Genomic DNA, 16,209 nt, shown 5'->3' with positions numbered 1-16,209 from the left:
ACAGAGCACAAGGAGGTTAAGTGACTTGCTCAGGGTCACACAAAGAGTCAGTGGCTGAGGTGGGATTTGAACCGGGGACCTCCTGAATTTTATATTGTTATTTTGCATGTAGAATCTAAAAAAAGATATAGTGTATAATGGTATGTTGTAAACCCTAACAATAGCGTACAAACTTTAAATACACTTTTCAGCTTTTTTGGTTCACCTTTGATCTAAGTTTCATTATGGTGTTCCATTATGGCACAGCTTACTCTACAAGAGTAGTGTATCATACAGCAGGCCATTACATGTGTACTTGTTGGCTACTGATAGTGTTTTGTAAGTGTGGGATCTTTGCTAGATCACAGACCACCTGCAGAAACCCATGTCCCCTGTGATGAAGTAAAGGCTCTTTATGCTGCTACTGTTGGCAATGTCCACTGTCACCACTTACTGAAGCCAGCTGTTCATACTGGCTTATCAAATCAATAAGGTGAAACAAAAAAAAAACATGCATGTCTCTAACACTGGCATGTGGTATGCATGGATCAGACTAGGGCATGCGGTGAAAGATCTGTTTAAAGAGCCAGGTAAGGGCTGACATGCTAGAAGGGCTACAAGACCCATTCATAAATGTATCATGATGCATAAGAGTTTCAGTGCTCATCGCTGCTATTTTTAGGACTTCTGAAGCACTCTGCTGATTTTGTACTGCGCTTGGATGTTGCCTTCCTACCAGCACAGATGTTGTGTACTACTCACGGATTGTAATTTAATTGTAAGGGAACTCCGTTCTCATACCATTAGATGCACAGACCTCTCCATCTCTGTGTGTCTCGTACTACTTCAGTTTGCATTCACTGACTCCGCTGCACTGGTTCCTGCAGAGTTGAACAACTCTTTTTATCTAAATACTGAACATCAGACTGTAAGCATCATCATCTTTGGTATCTGTCTTATTTCCAATTCTGATTAATTGTCCTAGACAGTAGAAAACACCCATCAGTGGAATTCATTATGGGGTTAAATGTGGATTTGGCACAGGAGTTTCTGTATCTGTATTTATAGTCCACAGTTCTTAAAGCACTGTTTTTTTGTATTCAGCCGATGAAGGACTTGTAGTCCGAAATTATTCTACCTTTTTAAGTACCTGAAATATCCTTTTCTCTTTTTTCTTATATATATATATATATATATATATATATATATATATATATATATATATATAGGAGGTTGTGTGGTGTATGTGTGTATATATATATATATATATATATATATATATATATAGGAGGCTGTGTGGTCCAGTGGTTAAAGAAAAGGGCTTGTAACCAGGAGGTCCCCGGTTCAAATCCCATCTCAGCCACTGACTCATTGTGTGATCCTGAGCAAGTCACTTAACCTCCTTGTGCTCCGTCTTTCGGGTGAGACATAATTGTAAGTGACTCTGCAGCTGATGCATAGTTCACACACCCTAGTCTCTGTAAGTCGCCTTGGATAAAGGTGTTTGCTAAATAAACAAATAATATATATATATATATATATATATATATATATATATATATATATATATAAGAAAAAAGAAAAGGATATTTCAGGTACTTAAAAAGGTAGAATAATTGATTACAAATCAATTATCAGGACGTTTCGGACTACGTCCTTCGGATGTCCCATTTGTGGTACCAGTCCTTGAATAGTAGCGTTAATGTAACATATGCAGTTGTGTTTATTAGTATTATTATTATTGATTTTGTTTTGTTCTTTTGATATAATATGTAAAGAAAAAAAAGGGTTAGTTTAGTTTATTTTGTTCACTTTGTGCCCACAGGGCCAGCACAGGTACATCTCAGTAGCGCAGTGCAAATAACAAAGATAGACATTTACTAAGATAAAAATAACACAAAAAACACTTTCAAAAAGACCAAATTCCCATTGGGCTTTTTATTTGTATTTATTTATTTATATTTTTTTGTCTATTGATTTTTTAGTGTTACATGCAGGACAGGCGATATAAGATTGTTATATTGGGGGAAAAAAACAAAACAAAAAAACCTTTATTAAAAATGTGTACGGATGAATCTACCGGTTAATCAACTAATGCACATAAATGAACTGATCGAAAATTTGAGTGACAGCCCTAATTTCAATATATACCTTGGTGTGTACGTTGTACGTTTTTTTTTTTTTTTTTTTTTTACTTTGTTGTTAAGTCTTTACGATGTTAAAACATTATTTGCTTATTTAGGGGTTCTTTGCTTAGAAAATACTAACCAGGGCTGTCAGTATACATCAGAATGCAATATAAATAGTGTGTGTGTATCAGAGGTTGCGTTAACACAAAAATAAATCCATTGGACGGAAAAATATTTTGTCTTGCGTTCTCTGGACGCACAGAATGGAAAAGCACGCAGACATGCGTATTCGTGGTAATCTACACTGCAGCAATGACCGTAAACTATTTGCTTGTTTAAAAAAAAAAACGATTCTGCAATATAACGGCATTGAGTAAGGTACACTCCAGTCCTGTAGGTGGCAGCAATAAGCCAGATATTTGACTTTGCCATCAATATTAAGGATCTTTACTTTTAGGCCCTGTCCACACTACATAACCAATCTCGAGAACCGTGTTTTAATTAATCCAGCTCAAGCTTTAGCGTCCACACTGAAGTACCGTTTCATGTTTAGTGGGGCGTAATGCGTACACACACACACTAATGTTGTTAGAATAGTTCGGTTACAGTTCCTAGCAGCGCATTGAACAGTGGAAATTAATACCATAGTATCCCACCATGCACTGTATTTTATTTTAAAATAATGTGTTATGCCCCATATTAACAGAGGTCCATATTGTTAAGAAATAAAACATGTATTTTGGAAAAAAGTAAATGCGAACACACACACACACAGGTTTCGGGTTTTATTTTTAATCAGGTGACAAATTTAGCTGATTCTGTTTCATAATTAAACTCAGAAAAAGCTGTTAATTGCAAAACAATCTTTGCTTTTACCTTCATATCTTGCCTGAGCCTAATTCTGGTCCCTTTAATTTTATTTCAAACAGAGCCGACAAATTATGTGAATTGTTCAACTTTTAACTCGATTTTTTTTTTTGCAGTTGCCTAATTTAACATTGTGCTTTTGTTATTTTCCACACTAGTTTAACAGGGATGCCCTTACAGATTTTTTTAAGCATGAAAATGAATACCTAGTGCAGAGTGTACACTGACAGCAAGTCAGTTGTCAGTCGTAAGTTTTTTAGCTAAGCAGTCAGCATCTTCAGAGGATTCTCATGAAGAAGATTGCTCATCTGCATCAGCCATCTACTTCTGACTACGAGTACTACAGTGACCAAGGCGCATATATATATATATATATATATATATATATATATATATATATATAGTATACGCACAGATGGACAGTTTTTCAAGAATCTTCGCTTAAGACATGCCAATGCTGTTGCTGTTATTGGAATGCAGAAAAATATTAAAACACACGTAGATGAATGCAACAGTGCTTAGAATCCCATCTCGTTGTCATGGGAACAGTCTACTGTTAGTATATATAACAAAGAAAAAAGTGTGTCTGTGTTTCTATGTATATCTATACACAGACAGAGATTTTTAAACTACTACAAGCCATAGAGTTTAAACGTTCATAAAAATTTTCTTAGCCTTTGTGTTAAAATGTATATTTGATGGATGGGACGCAACATTTTGGGCATGTGCGTTTCAGTAATACATGAACAGAAAAGCTAACACAACCTCTGGTGTATGTAGATATGGTTTAAACGTTTAAACGCTGACACCTGCATAGCACATCCCTAAGTGGTCACTCAGTTCTGATCATACAGTTCAGACCCCTTCACAAAGACACTCAAGTCAGTTCGACGCAGCAGTAATGTGTAGCCAAGGAGATGGGTGATCACAGCGACGCCCACGTGATTACAGAAACACGTGTGCAGGGTTGGTTTTCTTTTTTTCCACTTCCCAAACACACTCCAGAGCCAATTGAACACACAGAAATGCAGACTCTTTCTTATCATTAAACTGCAGGTTGAAGTGACAGCTTCACAAAGAGACGCCCTGCTTTTAGTTTAAGATTCAAGTCGTTTAGGAATGCATATTCATTTAAAGGTAAACGCTGGGTTTTGGCAGCACTAACATTGACTGTGCTGCATACATACCTACTATAGATTTTTCTTTTTTTACCACAAATTATTGAGAGTATCAAAATTTGGGACTATGTAGAGGAACATATCCAAACATACATACTTGTACTCTAGTAACGTAAACCCCCCCCCCCCCCCCCCTTCTCTCTCTCTTGTATTGGTCTTGGTTCTTTGCTTGCTTTTTTGATCATACATTTGAGATATTGGGACGTGCTTAATCTATAGTGTTGTTCTTTTGAATTCTGAAAATCTGAATTAAAAGATGTGACATTTCGATGGAATTCTTTGCCTGTCGTATTCAGAAACTGTACAGGCATGTAATGTCAATCGATAAGCTGCGCTCTTGTAAGTCATGTGTCTGATTCAGATTGTTTTTGATGAATTAGCATCATTGTAGGAGAACTGTGGCAAAGATGGATTCTGAGATTACTCTATTTTGAACCCAGCCAAAAATGACTTGATACTCTTACTTAAAGTTGTGTACATAATTGTGGAACCGGTAACAGGTGCCCAACATTAGATGCAGAAAGAATAACACGACTGTTCTGTACAGATGCAGAGGGTGATTAAAGTGCTTCCTTTGTAGAAAAGATCAGTGAAACATTATCCAACTTTGTTAGCAACATAAAATAGCAGCTGGAAATGAGCGTGAATGCAGTTTGTATGAACCCCTTGACAGCAAATCACAAAACTGAACTTTTTAATGAGTGCATCACATAACTGTTACTAATGTACAAGTTTAAAAAGGCAACAGCGGAGAAAGGATTCATTTAGGGGGGGACTAATGTCTGTACTGTAATGACGTTTGTAATGTTTCTTAGAGTTGTTTTGTTTGTCGATGGTTTCTTTGCTTTTGGCTGTTCATCGTTTTCTTTTTGAGTCTTCGTGTCCAGTTTGTTTTGCGCATGATAGCTCAGGGGTAAGATAGTTGGTCCCTTTTTTCTTTGGTTCTGTTTGTCCTCTGTCATGTCCTCTGAGTCTGGTTCCAGTTCCACTCAGACGGTGAAACATCTTGTTCAATTGTTGTCGATAGTATTTAGATCTTGTGCAGTAAATGTTTAGTCTGTTGTCTTATTCAGGGCAATTCCATTTACAAAAGTTAGGCTTTTAACAGAGAACAAAGACTTGTATTTCTAGACTGATGTACTTTTTTAGGCGGATGCATGATCATAAAGTAATTTTTTCATTGTGAGGTTTCATTTCACAAAGCACACCCATGCATTTTTTTAATTTCAAGAAGGGCAGGTTGATATTGCGCTACAGTATTTTTATTTTTGAATTCTAAATGAGAAAACCTGATCATTTGTGTTGATAGAATGGAAATTAAATGCATTTTCTGACCTTTATTTTTTGTGAGATATAATTAAGCTATCAGGCATCGTTAAAGACAGAGGTACAGTTAGCTACTTTATCTTAAAGTACAGAAATCAATAGCATGTTTCTTTTTTCTTCACTCGGCCAGTTATTGTAGACCTTGTTGAGCTAATAGAAAGAGAGTCATCCTACTCATACATTTTCTGACATCTTGAAAAATGATTTAATCTGCAGAGGACACCGCAGGGCTTGCCTGTGTCTCCTCGAGAGGCTGGTAGCTTGCAGACAACTGCTCTCGAGTTCTTGGGTGTAAGGAGACAATTGGTTTGGTCGTGGGATTGGAGGATGCCCACTGACCTTCAGTTCTCCTAAGCTGTTGTGGGGAATTGGTGAGGGAACATAATTGGGCATTCTAAATTGTGGAGAAAATCTGTGTAAAAAAATAATGTACGTGTTGTCTCAACACTGACATCCTGATTCAAGATCAGTGGGTGATCTCCACTCCTGCTGTCCAGCCAACAATCCTCTTTTCACCAGCCTAGGCAGCAAATGTTGCCAACCTACTGAACAGTGGAGATGAGTTTATCATGACTAATCTTTGCCTGGCCACATCTGGCACCGGGCCAGTAGGTGTCACTGTGGCACAGTGAGGCGACCAACCAAACCCCAGGCGGTTTTGTTGTAGGCAATGCAGCGCCCCTCATTTAGACATTACAACGATATCTGCCTTGTTGTTCACTGAACAGGCAGCACTGTTTTTTCAGTAGTTTAATTACAATATTTCTGAACGATACTTACGAAATGTAATATTATGGAAATTTTGAAAGATATGAAGCAGGGGCGTCATTTCAGAAAATGTCTGGGGGGCAAACATTGAACATTCTCCCAAATAGCATCATGAATGAGAAAAAAACAGGCAGTGAGTGGGCCAGTTTACAACGAGATAGGATGCTGCGCTTTGTCAACATCTTTCTTATTCTTGAAATAAATTATACCAAATGTGCAATGTAAGTATTGTTAAAGCATGGCACTGGTTTAGAACAAACTCGAAAATGTTGTTCCACTAAGTCATTTTATAGTAATAAAGTGTGTAACGTTCTGGTCGTCGTTTTTACTGAAACTTTTATTTTTTAAAAGAGGAAAGGCTTTAACGCTAACCAAATTGCTCTGCTGCCAGCTTCCCAGTAAACATTTCACTGTAACTACTGCTACATTAAACATGTAGCAAAGTTTTAAATAACATGTTTACACAGATAATCACAAACAAACACAAATAAAAGGGGGTAGCGTCTCGCTTTCATCTAGGCAAATTTGTCAGCACCAGCCTGTAAGTGTAATGTTTTTGCTGAACTAATACCAACATTTGCATACGGCGAAAATATGTTAGAAAAATAAATCCATTGATTTTCTTTTTTTTTTTTTTTTTTTTTTTTTTTTTTTTATTTAGTCGTCGCCAATTTTTTACCCCGGTTTTCTCCCCAATTTAGTATGCCCAATTATTATCTGTATCCTCGACTCACCGCTCGCAACCCCCCGCCGACTCGGGAAACGGCGGCTGGAACACGCGTCCTCCGAAACGTGCTCCTGCCAAGCCGTCATTTTTCGCACTGCAGATCAACAGCAATGCCACCAGACCACAGATCTGGCGGCTCCACTGCAGAACCACAGGCGCCCTATCGGCCACAGGGGTCGCTGATGCGCGGTGAGCCGTGGATTCCCCTGCCAACCTAAGCCCTCCCTACCCGGGCAGCACTCAGCCAATTGTGCGCCGCCCCCCAGGAACTCCCGGTCACGGTCGGCTGTGACATAGACTGGATTCGAACCTGCGATCTCCAGGCTATAAGGCACATCCTGCACTCCGCGCGTAGCGCCTTTACTGGATGCGCCACTCGGGAGCCCCATAATCCATTGATTTTCATGTATAACATTGCCTAATCATTTCTGTCCATATAAATGCCTATTTAAGCAATATGTAACATTTTAAAACAGTAATTAGAACAGTAAAGTTCAACCAGAGTGTATCTATACTGTAGTGTACTACCTTAAATATCATTTTCTACTGATCCACTGTGAAAAAGACAACGATGAGTTTATAGAGCAACTATGCAAACCTGAAAACACACAACACAGCCCGACACATGAAAACACACAACACAGCCCGACACATGAAAACACACAACACAGCCCGACACATGAAAACACACAACACAGCGCTGCACATGAGCCTAAATCTGACAACACACAACACAGCGCTGCACATGAGCCTAAATCTGACAACACACAACACAGCGCTACACATGAGCCGATATCTGAAAACACACAGCACAACCCTACACATGAAAATACACAGCACAGCCCTACACATGAAAACACACAGCACAGCCCTACACATGACAACACACAGCACAGCCCTACACATGAAAACACACAGCACAGCCCGACACATGAAAACACACAACACAGCCGGACACATGAAATCACACAACACAGCCCGACACATGAAAACACACAACACAGCCCGACACATGAAAACACACAACACAGCGCTGCACATGAGCCTAAATCTGACAACACACAACACAGCGCTGCACATGAGCCTAAATCTGACAACACACAACACAGCGCTACACATGAGCCGATATCTGAAAACACACAGCACAACCCTACACATGAAAATACACAGCACAGCCCTACACATGACAACACACAGCACAGCCCTACACATGACAACACACAGCACAGCCCTACACATGAAAACACACAGCACAGCCCGACACATGAAAACACACAACACAGCCGGACACATGAAATCACACAACACAGCCCGACACATGAAAACACACAACACAGCCCGACACATGAAAACACACAACACAGCGCTGCACATGAGCCTAAATCTGACAACACACAACACAGCGCTGCACATGAGCCTAAATCTGACAACACACAACACAGCGCTACACATGAGCCGATATCTGAAAACACACAGCACAACCCTACACATGAAAATACACAGCACAGCCCTACACATGAAAACACACAGCACAGCCCTACACATGACAACACACAGCACAGCCCTACACATGAAAACACACAGCACAGCCCGACACATGAAAACACACAGCACAGCCCTACACATGAAAACACACAGCACAGCACTACACATGTAAACACACAGCACAGCCCGACACATGAAAACACACAGCACAGCGCTGCACATGAGCCTAAATCTGACAACACACAACACAGCACTACACATGAGCCTAAATCTCGTTTTCAAATCTATGGTACCTTTTCTTTAGAGCATGTATATATAAATTACCTAGGCATAAGCAATATTAATAGTTTCTTCCGCATGTGAATCCCTCCTTGTGTCTCGCTGTGTTTAATTTCTTCAATTTTCCTCCTGCTGTGACACACATATCGACATTTGCCTTTGACTCCCCATGATGTCAATAATATTATAGGATTATAGAAATAATAGACTGCAATGTAATTTTGTTTGTCGATATAATCACTGGACAACGTAAACTATCAATAAAAAATGAATGAATGCTGCTGATGGACACCTTGAGTGTAAGCAATTACATCACATAGCAACCGTCGCCAACTTCATTCCAGATCCGGGTTAGATTAGAAAAGAGTGATGTTTGAAAAATGTATTTCATACGTTTGTGAAGAAAACTTCGACCATCTTAAATGTGACTATATTATGTGTCTGGGGGGGTCACAAAATGGAAGACATAATGCCATATAGATCGTCGAGGGGGTTGGGGGGGGGGGGCTTGCCACTCCCCCCCCCTGCCCTATAGCAAATGACGCCCCTGGTATGAAGTATTCTTTCCTCTTCACTTGTATTGTTTATTGAATTTGGTGATATTAACAAAAGGGGTGAGAAAACATTTCAGACAAGATAAATACGGAGCTAAATTGAACAAAAAGTTAGCAATTCACTGTGAGACTTATTGCATTATATAAAACAAAAAAACTTTGGAAACAATGCAAAATGTCATTGTTTTTTTATTGAAGAAACAACATTGTGGAAAAAAAAGGTTTGCAGTGTGCAGGTGTAGAGACGATGCAATGCGTAAACAGATGACAAACAACAAAGTTCATGTTCCAAACAATTCTTTATTTGTTTTAATCCAGGTCGTTTTGGTGACACAGCAATGTGTATTGCACAGTTTAAACCATGGGGTACAGTCCCGAAATAATAAACACGGTATAAACACACACAGAACACAACACGATCACAAGTCTAGAGTGAGTGCTTTTGTGCAAGTGGTGAAATACAATTTATTCGTGTACAATAGTGCAGTGCTGTCCGGGTTAGTGCTGGCCTTTAGCGACATCTCCCGGGATGCGTTAGCCGTCTAATAATGACAAACAAGTACAATTAGATGGGCAAACAAACAACACGAAACACAAACCATAACAAAGGAGCAGTTCGCTCGGCCACATCCCCTTTTTTACCTTCAGCCACGCCCCCTTGTTTAATGAGTGCAATCGCTTTTCCTCCAGTCCGTGATTGCCACATCGCTTCTGGGGCGATGACTTGGTGTATTGTGGCTCCGCCCCCTTTCCCTGGAATGAATTGCCAGACCATCCAGTCCGGGGCGCACTGTTCCCTTTACACAGCGCCCTCAAGATTCATTCTTTCTCTGTCACAAACATTTATAATGCAGATCATGTTTGAAGTGCATGTTTCATACAGACCCTTGAGCAGCTGGGCTGCAACACAGAATCTCTGAAGTGATGCTTGTTGACTGCATGACCTTATAAATATTACCCCTTGTGCGTCGCGCTGTGTTACAACGGAAATGGCACAGCTCTGCATTATTCAAGACTCCTTCACATGGCCGGGTGAAAAAAAAACAAAACAATACAAATTACTGTTCATCAGATTATAAAAAAGTAAAAGAAAATTAAAGCAAATTCGAGTAGTAATTTGCTGTGCCTCTGATACCAAAGCTTGACTAGCTTCTCCTATGAAACCACTTGTTATCTCTGGAGCACATGAAGCGTGAAGACTGCCGGAATTGCACTCCCTATGTAATTACAGTACCTGTCTGATTTCCATGTCTCAGAATAATAAAAAAGCACAACTCTTGGTGTTTAACTTGGGATGTAGTGATTTATGGATTAGAAGTGTTATTGTTTTTTTTAAAGATGAGATGCTAAAGCTAGTTTTGATTATGTGAGCGCAAGCTAATTTTATTTTTTACCCAATTCCAATATCGCAACCCACTTCACAATTGGCATCCTCCATTTTCAATGTCAAACCAATAGCTTCTTTTCACCAAAGCAATTCCTGTTACCAAGCTGCTGGAGGAAAGAGTATACCCAACGCAAGAAGATACTGGGAGTCAGAGTCCGAGTTCATGTAACCAATGGTTGCTTTTCCAATAACTCGTGTTTTCAGCGTCTCACAGGAAATACTTCACACGTTTATCACAGTGTGTGCTTCTTTTATGTAGGACAGTGTGAGAGAGATTTTGTACTAGGTTTACTGGAATTATTATTTTGTTGGCTTGTAACATTTTGAATTTAAATTGCTCTTATTGTATTACTTGTATTGTAACACTTGAAATGTATTTGCTTACGATTGTAAGTCGCCCTGGATAAGGGCGTCTGCTAAGAAATAAATAATAATAATAATACCGAGAACGCATACGCTACACAGTGAAATCGCACACACTACATACCGAGAACGCATACACTACACAGTGAAATCGCACACACTACATACCGAGAACGCATACACTACACAGTGAAATCGCACACACTACATACCGAGAACGCATACGCTACACGGTGAAATCTCACACACTACATACCGAGAACGCATACACTACACAGTGAAATCGCACACACTACATACCGAGAACGCATACACTACACAGTGAAATCTCTCACACTACATACCGAGAACGCATACACTACACAGTGAAATCGCACACACTACATACCGAGAACGCATACACTACACGGTGAAATCTCACACACTACATACCGAGAACGCATACACTACACAGTGAAATCGCACACACTACATACCGAGAACGCATACGCTACACGGTGAAATCGCACACACTACATACCGAGAACGCATACGCTACACGGTGAAATCTCATACACTACATACTGAGAACGCATACGCTACACAGTGAAAACTCATACACTACACAGTGAAATTACACACACACTACATACCGAGAACGCATACACTACACAGTGAAATCGCACACACTACATACTAAGAACGCATACACTACACAGTGAAATCTCATACACTACACAGTGAAATCTCATACACTACATACTGAGAACGCATACACTACACAGTAAAATCGCACACACTACATACTAAGAACGCATACACTACACAGTGAAATCTCATACACTACACAGTGAAATCGCACACACTACATACTAAGAACGCATACACTACACAGTGAAATCGCACACACTACATACTAAGAACGCATACACTACACAGTGAAATCTCATACACTACACAGTGAAATCGCATACACTACATACTGAGAACGCATACACTACACAGTGAAATCTCATACACTACATACTGAGAACGCATACACTACACAGTGAAATCTCATACACTACACAGTAAAATCTCATACACTACATACTGAGAACGCATACACTACACAGTGAAATCTCATACACTACACAGTGAGAACGCATACACTACACAGTGAAATCTCATACACTACATACTGAGAACGCATACGCTACACAGTGAAATCTCATACACTACACAGTGAGAACGCATACACTACACAGTGAAATCGCATACACTACATACTGAGAACGCATACACTACACAGTGAAATCTCATACACTACACAGTGAAATCTCATACACTACATACTGAGAACGCATACACTACACAGTAAAATCTCATACACTACATACTGAGAACGCATACACTACACAGTGAAATCGCATACACTACATACTGAGAACGCATACACTACACAGTGAAATCTCATACACTACACAGTGAAATCTCATACACTACATACTGAGAACGCATACGCTACACAGTGAAATCTCATACACTACACAGTGAGAACGCATACACTACACAGTGAAATCGCATACACTACATACTGAGAACGCATACACTACACAGTGAAATCTCATACACTACATACTGAGAACGCATACACTACACAGTGAAATCGCATACACTACATACTGAGAACGCATACGCTACACAGTGAAATCTCATACACTACACAGTGAGAACGCATACACTACACAGTGAAATCGCATACACTACATACTGAGAACGCATACACTACACAGTGAAATCGCATACACTACATACTGAGAACGCATACACTACACAGTGAAATCTCATACACTACACAGTGAAATCGCATACACTACATACTGAGAACGCATACACTACACAGTGAAATCGCATACACTACATACTGAGAACGCATACACTACACAGTGAAATCTCATACACTACATACTGAGAACGCATACACTACACAGTGAAATCTCATACACTACACAGTGAAATCTCATACACTACATACTGAGAACGCATACGCTACACAGTGAAATCTCATACACTACACAGTGAGAACGCATACACTACACAGTGAAATCGCATACACTACATACTGAGAACGCATACACTACACAGTGAAATCTCATACACTACATACTGAGAACGCATACACTACACAGTGAAATCGCATACACTACATACTGAGAACGCATACGCTACACAGTGAAATCTCATACACTACACAGTGAGAACGCATACACTACACAGTGAAATCGCATACACTACATACTGAGAACGCATACACTACACAGTGAAATCGCATACACTACATACTGAGAACGCATACACTACACAGTGAAATCTCATACACTACACAGTGAAATCGCATACACTACATACTGAGAACGCATACACTACACAGTGAAATCGCATACACTACATACTGAGAACGCATACACTACACAGTGAAATCTCATACACTACATACTGAGAACGCATACACTACACAGTGAAATCGCATACACTACATACTGAGAACGCATACACTACACAGTGAAATCTCATACACTACACAGTGAAATCTCATACACTACATACTGAGAACGCATACACTACACAGTAAAATCTCATACACTACATACTGAGAACGCATACACTACACAGTGAAATCTCATACACTACATACTAAGAACGCATACACTACACAGTAAAATCTCATACACTACATACTGAGAACGCATACGCTACACAGTGAAATCTCATACACTACATACTGAGAACGCATACGCTACACAGTGAAATCTCATACACTACATACTGAGAACGCATACACTACACAGTGAAATCTCATACACTACATACTGAGAACGCATACACTACACAGTGAAATCGCACACACTACATACTGAGAACGCATACGCTATACAGTGAAATCGCATACACTACATAATTTAAAAAAGATGACTTTTATTTCTTGATTTACATTTTTGTTTTTTTTAAACAGCAGACATGCAAGCACAGACACGTTGCAGCTATTGGCTACCTCGGTGTCTATTCAAACAAAATGAATAACATTTGGATCTAGTTTATTGGTGATTATTACAATCAGTTAATTCATTCTTTAAAGGGAAAGATTCAACATCTACGTCCATTTCACTTCTTTTTGTAACAGTATTTTATCACAATCACCACCCCTCTTTGGATTCTTAACCAATTCACTACCCAAGAATCTAAGGGAGCAGATGTCATGTCCCATTGGGTTAAAATATCTCACTAATTAATGATGATTTAGGGTCACAATTCCTTATAGCTAGAGCCCTGTGTTTTTCGCAAATATGAAATAGCATGAAATAAAACGAAATGCAACATATAAAACAAAATGCAAATATAAAACAAAATAAAACGAAAAATCATTATAAAGCAAACATAGAATGACATTTTTAAATTGGGAGGTTTATACAAAAAATACTTAATACTGCAATCGTAGTTGGCAAGGCTCAGCCGTTACCATAGACACGGTCTGAAGGGAAACGGAAGCTCTGACTAGCACTTGCACAGATGTATAGTTTGGAGTGAGTAGTTTGGGAATTCAGATTGTGATGGAAGAGATGAGACGTTTGTTTCTAAAATGCCTAAACTGTACATAACAATTAAACAGTGCTGCAAATTATTTCTCCTGACTTCTGGTGGCCAACTGTTTAATCCACTGGAGATAGCATCAGAGGATGCAAATATGTTGTAGGAATTTATTGTGAACATGCCACTGCTGAGGCAAGAGGAAATACATTATTTTGTGTTGCGGTACATGAAACTAAGCGACAGTGTGAAAGATGCAGTTAAGAATAATTTTGACGGCTCTGTAGATATTATTGACATGCTGTTTGGGCTCAGGTGCCAGAATGCCAGTTTATCATGATTTCTTGTCTCATGTACCCTGTGGTTTCCATTGACTGTAAACTTTTTTTTTTTTCAAAGTATTTACTGATTGTAAGTGACGGACGACAAACCATTAAAAAAAAAAACGTAGTTCTGTTGTATGCTTGCATTTTAATTTTGAATTTGAATATTTGTGCTAGATTGAAGCTCCTTATGAACACATGCGTAAAATATCCGAATTTTCTTTCAGTAACCTGCTTTTTGAATTAATGCTGAATTGTACAACATTCTGAAATGAACCATTTTTTGTGTTTGTTGATTTAATATCCTTCGTGCTGATGTTGTTTCCATTGTGCAGTGATAAAAGTATTTTTGCATTTTTATTTTATATTATTGTATTTTTAGTTTTAAACATGATGTATACTTTGTTTTTATTTATATGTGTATCTATTATAAAACAAAATATACTGGAATTCATAGTTGATAAAATGAAATAAAACGAAATTTGTGAAAAATACAACGAAAAATTATAAAACAAGGTGCAGGTGCGTGGCTAAGTACTGTATGTGAACTTGCCTCGAGCACTGAATGCATGCCTGCCACAGGGCTCCCCTGGGTCCTAAACCCTGCTAGGTACAGACGGGGATTGCAGTAACCACACACCGGCCATGACTTTTGCAGACATTAAAGGTTTGCTGACATAAGGGTTTTTTTGCTCGTGTATTGGTCGACCCCCCCCCCCCCCCCAACTTCAGGATTGTGTTTTGGGGTTAAATTTCTCAATTTATACTCGAGCAAATACAGTACCATTTTTTTTTTCGGCACTCGCCCGCATCCAATCGGGCGACTCTAGATTGGTCCAGAACTTGGTAAAAATAATGTGATAACTGTATAATGTGAAATAATGTATAATGTGATATCTTGTAACAATTGTAAGTCGCCCTGGATAAGGGCGTCTGCTAAGAAATGAATAATAATAATAATAATAATAATAATAATAATAATAATAATAATAATAATAATAATAATAATAATAATAATAATAATAACTTGAAAAAGATGACTGGGCAAAATCTGTTTTTTCAACAGTTTTTAACAGTTTTCACCGGGCGAGTCTAGTTTCACCCAACGCTTCAAAATCGATGCTGGGTGGATCTGGTTCACCCATGCCATTAATTTGGATGAGTCTAGTTTCGTCCAAAGCTTCATCGATGCTGGGCCAATCTAGTTTTGCCTGTGATTATTTTTTTTATTATATATTGTGTTATATGAAGAGTAAGTTCATTTTTGCCATTGAATACATTCCAAGCACTGTTTGTTT

The 16,209-nt window shown here is 38.9% G+C and overlaps 1 protein-coding gene across 22 annotated transcripts in view; it reads left to right on the top strand.

The window, feature by feature from the left end:
• Window positions 1–16,209, top strand: part of LOC117422321 (gephyrin) — a 214,596-nt gene that overhangs the window by 12,269 nt on the left and 186,118 nt on the right. The window lies entirely within an intron of this gene.

This window comes from Acipenser ruthenus, chromosome 15 (assembly GCF_902713425.1).
Source record: "Acipenser ruthenus chromosome 15, fAciRut3.2 maternal haplotype, whole genome shotgun sequence".
Classification (NCBI taxonomy): Eukaryota; Metazoa; Chordata; class Actinopteri; order Acipenseriformes; family Acipenseridae; genus Acipenser; species Acipenser ruthenus.
This window is presented reverse-complemented; position numbering and strand designations above follow the sequence as displayed.